At 33.6% G+C, this 9,795-nt stretch overlaps 1 pseudogene; it reads left to right on the top strand.

Annotated features, from left to right (window-relative positions):
- Window positions 1–272: 272 nt before the first annotated feature.
- LOC105072942 (ferritin light chain pseudogene) lies at window positions 273–876 on the top strand (annotated as a pseudogene).
- Window positions 877–9,795: the final 8,919 nt, after the last annotated feature.

The following is a 9,795-nucleotide window of genomic DNA, read 5'->3' as shown; positions in this document are numbered from 1 at the left end:
TGTGATATAAAGGAAAATGGCACAGACTATAGGCTTAAAATTTACAGTTTCGAAGCCAAATGTAAAGAGAAAAGATAACATTTCATTCAAATACCTAGAGCATTGCTCATCTTGTAAGTGATAATTGCAAGAATACTCTCGGCAGTGCGTTCGGTGGTCCCGCGGATCTGTCTCTTGCTTCAATAGTGTTTGGATGGAACAGACCAGGGATGCCCCTTGCTCCAGCCTCCAACCACTCTTCAACCTTTTTTCCAGCTGCATCCTTCAGAACCAGCCACTGTGCTATCTTCAGCCTCTGAGACCAGCCAACACCATTTTGTGAGCTTAACTCCTTATTACCGATCAACCATGAGCTCCCAGATTTGTCAGAATTACTCCAGCGAGGTGGAGGCCTCCATCAACCACCTGGTCAACATGCATCTGTGGGCCTCCTACACCTCCCTCTCTCTGGGCTTCTATTTTGACCGTGACGATGTGGCTCTGGAGGGCGTGGGCCACTTTTTCCATGAATTGGCTGAGGAGAATCACAAGGGCGCGGAGCATCTCTTGAAAATGAAAAACCAGTTCGGGGGCCACACCCTCTTCCAGGGCATGCAGAAGCCATCTCAAGATGAGTGGGGTAAAACCCAGGATGCTATGGAAGCTGCTATTGTCCTGGAAAAGAACCTAAACCAGGCCCTTTTGGATCTGCATGCCCTAGGTTCTGCCCGCACAGACCCACATCTTTGTGACTTCCTGGAGAACCACTTCCTGGATGAGGAGGTGAAACTCATCAAGATGATAGGCGACTACCTGACTAGCCTCTGCAGGCTTTCTGGTCCGCAGGCGGGCCTGGGCGAGTATCTCTTCAAGAGGCTCACCCTCAAGCATGACTAGGAACCTCTGCAACCCAGCCGCCTTTGCGGAGCCCCTCTGGTGTCAGGGCATCTGCCTGAAGCCTCTCTCTGCAGTCACCAGGCAGCTTTTTAACCATCCTGGAGCCCTCTCCCAAGCCTTGGACCAAATGGAAACAATAAAGCTTTTTGCAGCAGCAGCAACAACAAGAACAAGAACAACAACAACAACAACAACAATAGAATATTCTCTCTATTTAAAGCAGAGCAAGCATGAACACATGTCTTTAAAGATATAAAACACAACGCTCAGAGCTGATGGACCTGGAGGGTTTAAGTACAAATCTGCACAAGATAACGGTCTGAGTTCATTGAATTGTTGAGATGCTCCCTGTTTTTGATTCATTCCTTTTAGAATAACATGGAGATTACTGGACAACTAAAGATAGCGTATGTCAATTTAATTAACTTTAATCAGCAGAAGATCTGAGTCTGATGACTTTTACATTCAAATTGAAGACTTACAGCATAGACCTTGCCTGTAAGTTACGTTTATTAAAACTACAGCATCCATAATCAAATAACTAAGAGCCACCTGAGCTAACTTTTTTGCAATTTTTTAAAAATATATATTAGGACCAGACTTGAGCTAATGCTATCAGCAAGGGAGTTGATTCATTAAGACTGTTGACCTTTTCGACAATAATCATTTGAATTCCAGTCGTCTCCCTTCATTAAAGTCATTGATGCCTCTCAGTTAATGTTAAAGGGCTTGGGTCTGTAAAACTATTTTGGCAGATGACAGGATTTTCCCTCATAATGAGGGTCAGTTTTAGTCAAAGAGTTACATGATGATTTTTATAAGTGAGACACTCTGTTTGATTGATGGCCATTCCTCCTGATATCATTGTATTCAGCTTTATAATTCACAAATTTGCAATCAGATATTGTCCAGATAGTCACAAATACAAAAATCCACTCCCCACTCTCTTTTTTTCTCATACACATTGAGAAAAAAGGGAATTTTGCATTGCTGTTATTAATATTGGCAGAAGACTATTGGTTCAAAATAATAAATATTTACCTTGTCCATTTATTAGTGTTTTTTCTTGAAATTTCAATGAAGAGTTTCTTATATAAAATGTGTATACTGATATACATCTTTTATATCAAGAAATTTTAAAAAAACAATGATTTTAGTATTTTTGCAGTGTCTAATGAGTATATTATTTGGTTATAAACTTCCATTATTACCATACAAGATGTGGCCATCTGGTATGTTTATACTTTGAGAAACAAATATTGATTTTCAACATTTATAAAGGTTACATTCTGTTTTGAAACCATGCTTCCCACAGTTGGTTAGTCTAAATGCTATATGTAAATAGAGCAAATACCCATAGCTGCATATTTTCCACAGCAAAGTATTTTTATAGTAAGATATTTTTATTTCAGAAAGAGCTCATAGGGAAATTATCTTGTCTGTTACTTGTGTACAAAAAGGAAAATTTAATCGGGTATTAATTTTTGAGTTTTATTTTATTTTTTCTTAATTTACAGATACTGCTTCACTGTTTTATAGCATTGAAGATTGCTGTAAAAATGTCTGATGTAGCTGAATTAATTTGCCTCTTTTTACTTTGTTCACAAGACTTTTTCTTTATTCTTATGGTTCAGTACATTTGGGGGATAGATTGTGAGGTTATGATGGTGATAGTTCAGAATCAGCTTTTTTCTCTATGGGGTATGCCATTTTGATATGTAAATTTATCTTCTTTTTCAGGGGTGACATATTTCTTTCATTACACATTTGGATATTTGCATTTTTTCAGGAACACAAATTTTGTATATCTTTATGTTTAATACTATCATCTTTTTACATTACCATTTTAACCTTACTTCTCTGAATAACAAGATAGAGTGGGTTGAAATTGTCTCAGTTTTTAAATACCTACTAGCAAATCTTTCATGCTTTAAATTCTGAGACTATATCTTATCTCAGATGTTTGCATTCATTAGAACAATATGTTTAGATACATGAAGCTTTCTATATTAATTAGAAGCTGAGTCAAAGACCATATCAATATATATTCCTGTGGTTAGAAAATATGCATCTGTTTTATTTTATTGAATGTGGTTTAAAAGAATAGATATTAAAATTCTTCAAATACCTTTCATCACCTGTAGATATGATCCTATCTATATTTCTCCCTAGCGACCCTACTGTGAGAGATTATATTAGTGATTTTCTATTATAAACAATCCTTGGATTTCTGTAACGACCCACATTTGCTTATGATACAGCAGTCTTTTTAACTGCTGCTAGGTTGTTTTTTTTTTTGTATTGACATTCATAAATAAAGGTAGATGATTGCTTACTTTACTTTTCCAATTTTGTTAAATTTTGCCATTTTATTCTGGATTAATATAAAAATTAAAAATATTATGTCCTGAAAAGGTTTAAACAAATAGAATTGGAGTTATCTTATGTCAAAATTTTGGAGAAATTTCTCTGTGAAAACATGTTGAAGATACTGAAATAGTTGAAGTGTTTCTTCTGTGAAAATTGAACTTTTTTCTTTATTTCTTTTTCTATAAAAACCAATCTTTTAAGTTGTCTTTTGCCTCTTGGGTAAGTTTTTTGGTAAAAAAATTTGTAGACTATTATTTATTTCATCCAGGCTTTCAAGGGTATTAGAAGAGTTGAAAAAAAATAGTTTCATATGACTTTAAAAAAATTTCTTTCTCTGTTAACTTTTTTCTTATTTTCTGAATTTAGTTATTTTTCACTTTTTAAAAATAAGATTGGTTAATGTTTTGTTTATTCTTTTTTCAAATAACAGGTTTTAAAGTTTATCAATATTGTTGTTTTCTAATTTGGTATTTTCTGTCTTTAAATTTTTTCCCCATTATTTTAAAATTACTTTTCTAACTTTTTATATCACATATTTAATTTTTTATTTCTTTATAAATATTAATATTATTTGAATGTATACTCTAAATTCTGTAGCACCTCTAAAAAAGCAAAAGCAAAAAGCAATATTTAGTAATTCAATAAAGGAAATAAAATAAAACCATAAAAACATTCAACAGAAGAATAAAAGGGGGCCAAGAATAGTAGGGACAAACAGAAAAAAATGACAATGTCTTTGATATAAACTAACCATATCAATAATTCTACTGAATATAAATATTGAAAGAACTTAAAAAAAATGACCATCCTATTAGGTTAAAAAAGTAGGACTCGACTATTTGCTGCCTATAGGAAATGCACTTTAAATATAAAGATATAAATTGGTCAAAAGTAAAAGAATGGAAAAACATAAACCATGAGAACACTCATCAAAAGAAAGCAGGAATGGCTATATTACTATCTGATGAAAGAAATTTCCAGCAAGTTTTTAAGACATCATAAATCATGTATGTACCTAATAAGATAACTTCAAAATTGATGAAGCAAAAATCAACAAAACTGAAGTAAAAAATAGACAAATACACAATTATACTCATATATTTTAATATTTTTATCTGAAGAATTTACAGGACAAGCAAACAAAATCAGTAAAAATATAGAAGACAGTCATCCCAAAATTCCTAATTTACTTTTATAGAATACTCCATCTAAAAGTAAGGCAATATTCATTCTCTTTTAGTACCCCCAAACATTTACCATGATAGACTATATTTGGACAATAAAACAGTTTTAAAGATAGCTTAAAGATAAAGATAGTCTTTAAAAATAGCTTGAAGATAGTCTTAAAGATAGGTGGAAAATCCCTAACTTTTGAAAATTTAATAATAGGTCACTTTCCCCATAGTGACCTTAGACATGAAGATATTTCAGCAATGTGGTCTAATATCTACATCCTACTAAAGCTTAATAACTAATAACCAGGAATCAGTAACCAAAAGATGTCCAGAAAATCCCCCAATTTTTGGAAACTTAATAACTCCTCTATACTACTGTAGGTCAAGTAAAAAAATCAAAGGAAAGACTTGAAAGTACCCGAATGATTATGGAGATGGAGTCATGCCAAAATTTGATGGAGCTAACTAAATTCATATTTAGAGGGAAATTGACAGCATCTATATCCTATATTAAAAAAGAAAAAAAAGTCTAAAATCAATTTCCCAACTTCCATACACTAGGAAATAAGAGCAATATACCCAAAGAGATCAAATGGAAGGAAAAAATGAGATAAGAGCAAAATAAGTAAAATAGAAAACAGAAAAATAATCATAAAATCCATGATCCAAATGTTAGCTCTTTGAGAAGATGAATAGAATTGATAAAATTTTGCCAGATTGATCAAGAATAAAATAAATTATTCTTATCAGGAATAAAAGAGGTGACACACTGTGGATGCTACAGATATTCAAAGAATGATAAAAGCAAAAATAAACAAATGTGACCTAATTAAACTTAAAAGTTTTTGAGCAGCAAAGGAAACCATCAACAAAATGAAAAGACAAATTATGGAATGGGAGAAAGTATTTGCAAATGATGTAACCAACGAGATTAATTTCCAAAATATATAAACAGCTTATATAGCCCAATATCAAAACAGAAAACAAATGAACAAACAAAACCCAATCAAAAAATGAGCATAGGACCTAAATAGACATTTCTTCAAAGAAGGCATACAGATGGCCAACAGGCAATTGAAAAGATGCTCAACAATTCTAATTATTAGAGAAATGCAAATCCAGCCTAAAATGAGGTATCACCTCACACTGGTCAGAGAGGCCATCAACAAAAAGTCTACAAATAATAAATGTTGGAGGGGGTGTGGAGAAAAGAGAACCTTCCTACACTGTTGGTGGGAATGTAAATTACTGCAGCCACTATAGAAAACCGTATACAGTTTCCCTGAAAAAACTAAAATTAGAGTTACCATATGATCCAGCAATCTTACTCCTGGGCATATTTCTGGAAGAGATGAAAACTCTAATTCAGAAAGATACGTGCACCCCAATGTTCATAGCAGCACTATTCACAACAGCCAAGACATGGAAGCAACCTGAATGTCCATCAACAGATGAATGGATAAAGAAGATGTGGTATATACGTACAATGGAATACTACTCAGCCATAAGAATGAAATAATGCCATATGTAGCAACATGGTTGGACCTAGAGATTATCATACTAAGTGAAGTTAAGTCAGACAAAGACAAATATGTGATATCACTTATGTATGGAATCTAAAAAATGATGCAAGTCAACTTATTTACAAACCAGAAATAGACTCACAGACATAGAAAACAAATTTATGGTTACCAAAGGGAAAAGGAGCAAGAGGGAGGTATAAATTAGGAATTTGAGATTAACAGATCACACTAGTTTATATAAAATAGATAAACAAAAAGGACTTACTGTATAGCACAGGGAACTATATTCAATATCTTATAATAACCTATAAATGGAAAAATAATCATATATATATAAAACTGAATCATTCTGCTGTACACCTGAAACATTGTAAATCAACTACAATTTAAAAAGAGAAGAATAATGAGTGACTATTATAAACAACTTTATGTCAGAAAATTCCTTAAGGACACAAACTACACAATCTTACAAAAGAAGAAATATACAACCTGGATAGCCTAATAATTACTGAAGAGATTAAATTCATAGTTAAAACCTTCCCACAAAGAAAACTCCAGGTCTTTATGGTTTTGCTGTTGAAGTCTCCCAAAACAAAAGACATGACATCAATAATGCACAACCTTTTCCAGAAAACAGAAAAGAGAGTGAATATTTTTCAACTTATTTTATGAGGCAAGTATTACTTTGACACTAAAAGGAGACAAAGATATTACAGGAAAATAAAACTACAGACCAATATGCCTCATGAACATAGATGCAAAAGTTCTAAATTCAATTTTAGCAATTCAAATTCATTTCTCCAAAATCTGTAACTATCTGGAACTGTCTGACCAATGCAAAACAATCTTTAGGGAGAGCTGTAGCTAATGACTCTTTTAAGATACATATGTGTGTGGATGTCTCTGTGTGTGTGTGTGTGTGTGTGTGTGTGTGTGTGTGTGTGTGTGTGTGTGTGTGTGTGTATACATTTGAGAAGTGCCTTCAAATGAGTTTAGTCCATGTGGCATGGTGCGCTACTCTTTGCCCAACCTCTTATCTCTTTTCAAGGTAATATATATTATATATTTGAAGTTCGTAGACTTTCTTAGTCTACTGGCAGTCATGAGGAGAAGGGACTTCTCAAATTCAGCTTCTTTCCCTGCAGCTAGAAATTGGTATACAGTAATATTTTACTAGAGGAGATAAAATGATAACTTTTTACTTTGTACAAGTCTTTTATTTTACTCACTGGTTAGTGTGAAGGAAGATTTTTCTATGACTGTACTCTACATTACTGCCTTCCATTAAAGTCTCTACTGAAAGCTAGTGCCTTTCAGTTTGTACAAGTGCCATTTTTTTGAAAAGGCTGGAAATCACACTTCTAACCTTGATGAAAGATGCCAGCTTTTCCCGATAGTGACCTTAGACACGAAGAATTTTCAGCAGTGCGGTCTGATTTCTATATCTTACTAAAGTTCAAGTTTGCCACCAGAGATATTTTTACTGTGAAAATTTGGGGAGAAGTGAATAAAATAAAACTCTAACTCAAAGATCCCAATTCCAACGTTTGAAGGAATGGTACATTCCTTTTGGATATGTCTCTTGATACATCAGTTATAAAAGATGTAAAATTAAGTACAGGACAAGATTAAGTGAAACATAGATGCTAATATTTCTACCCTTATTATGTGGTAAAGTCTGACTTAACTACAACGAGAATCCTGAGTTTAGTATTTGCCTTAGGAACTGAAACTTCTATGCAAAATTCAGCAAGAACGTAAGATGAGCAATAACTATGATTTATTTCCCATAGTAAGCATAGTTAACTGGAGGCAACACAGGAATAAACAATTTAAAGCTGAAAAAGAAAGTAAACCGTGACTGTCTACTCTATTGTCTTCTGGCGGACCCGTTTAAAGCTCTGGTCTAAATACATAGACCCCACCACGGGACAATAGAATTTTGTGCCTTTGAAAATTCTCGTACGAAAAATTGATTTAAACTTTCCGTTTACTTTTGTCATATAAACTTCAAGGTCAATATGAATAAAATAGAAGGCCACTTTGAGAGTCCTATTTTACTGTGATACTGTGTACAGTAGTGGTCAAGGATTTCGAATGCATTTAGGGTAGAAAATAAGACTGGACCATCTTAGCATGCATAAGCTGGTGGACTCCAGCAGAAGCAGCCCTGAAATATATTCTGCACACTGAAAGGGTTTTAAAGGACTTGGACTTCTTTCAGCATCACAAAGCTTTTCTTTTTTTCTTAAGCAGTTTGGCTTGACTCTGTAAGTTTGTGTCAAACAAACTGGGACAAAACTTTGTATCTCTGGCAGAAAGGAAAAAATCTTTACTCTTTAAAGATTTCACAGAGTACTCCTAATTCTCCAGTCACTGCAGCATCCTCCTTTATTCCCAGTGCCCATGCTTTACATCTTTATAACTATGATGAGGTGTCTAGGTAACCCGCTCGCTGTCCTCTCTCTTACAGGAATTCTTCACATTGACCAAATGGAGAAGAATCCTGCTGGTCTCAGGAAATACCAAATATTCTCCCATTTCTGCATTCTGGCTTCCTTTCTTTATCCTATCTGGAAATGGCACATAAAAGAATGGCTATGTACATTAACAATACAAACACGAGTTCTCAAACAGCTTCAACTTGCTAGAGGGCTGATGCCAGTAATACAAACAGAATAAAAATTTTAAGTGCTCTAAGTATTTCAGAAGTGTTCATTTTTAAATAAAAAGGAGTGGTCTGAGAATAATGTATTAATCTCTATTCATTAAAAGAAAATACCTGTAGAATAATAAGTTTATTTTCCTCCTGATAATGCTTATGCTCCGGAGTAATTGTACTACATCACTTTTTAATAACTACTTTACATTCTAGCATTTTATTCATTCAAACATTTTCAATAGTTAATCTGAATTGTTAATATCAAGATTCATTCTATTTTCCTTATTAGATTATAAACTCTGTAAGAGTAACTTTTGACAGAGTTTAACATAGTCCATTTACAAACAATGAATTAATGGAGTCGAGATAAATGCAATACTTCTTTAAATTTCCTTATACTAGCATCTGTAAGAAAAAAAGCTGAGCTAAAACGGAAAAAGAAGCATGCTTTAGAGAATTGTGATGATGCTTTTAACATTTCTATGAAAAGCATAAGAGCTAGGAATTTATTATCATTTGGCCAAAATATAAGTGTAAAGTTAAAAATTAAGGCAAATAGCGTAGCTCTGTTTAACAGAGACACTTGCTGGGGTGGTTTGCTCGTCTGTGGGGCCCTCGCTCATAACAGGGGCTGCTTTTCCTTTCATTTGCACATTGGATTTAATAATCGAATGGTGCTTCGGGTCCTGCATGTGGAGAAAATGACTACATTTCTCATGGGGTTTACATCTCTTGTGCTTCTATTACCCACTTGAGGCACACAATAATCATCCACAACGTGTAGCTGAATGATCGCACCAGCTGTGTTTTATGACTATAAATACCACAGGACAACCTTTCGCACACATTTTAAAGCTCAATGTGGCAAACTGAGTTCAGATTAGTCTCACAAATCATAACTGAAATGCATTTATTTCTGAAATCAAACATGAAACAAGCCTGATGTTCATTCCCAAAGACTTAATAATACTGATCCTAATTTTTCTTGAAACTTATTTATCTGGGTGATTACAAAAAATAATTTTCTCTGTGTTAGTTTAGATTAAAATTGAAGATATTTTAAGATGACAGAGGTTAATATTTTATGACTTCTCCTTAAAAACGTGTAGTTAAGGATATTTCAGGTGTTTATTTTCAGAGAAGAGTCAGTCTCATAAATGAATAGCACCATTTAATGATCAATATAGGT

This window comes from Camelus bactrianus, chromosome 5 (assembly GCF_048773025.1).
Source record: "Camelus bactrianus isolate YW-2024 breed Bactrian camel chromosome 5, ASM4877302v1, whole genome shotgun sequence".
In the NCBI taxonomy this organism is placed as follows: domain Eukaryota; kingdom Metazoa; phylum Chordata; class Mammalia; order Artiodactyla; family Camelidae; genus Camelus; species Camelus bactrianus.
This window is presented reverse-complemented; position numbering and strand designations above follow the sequence as displayed.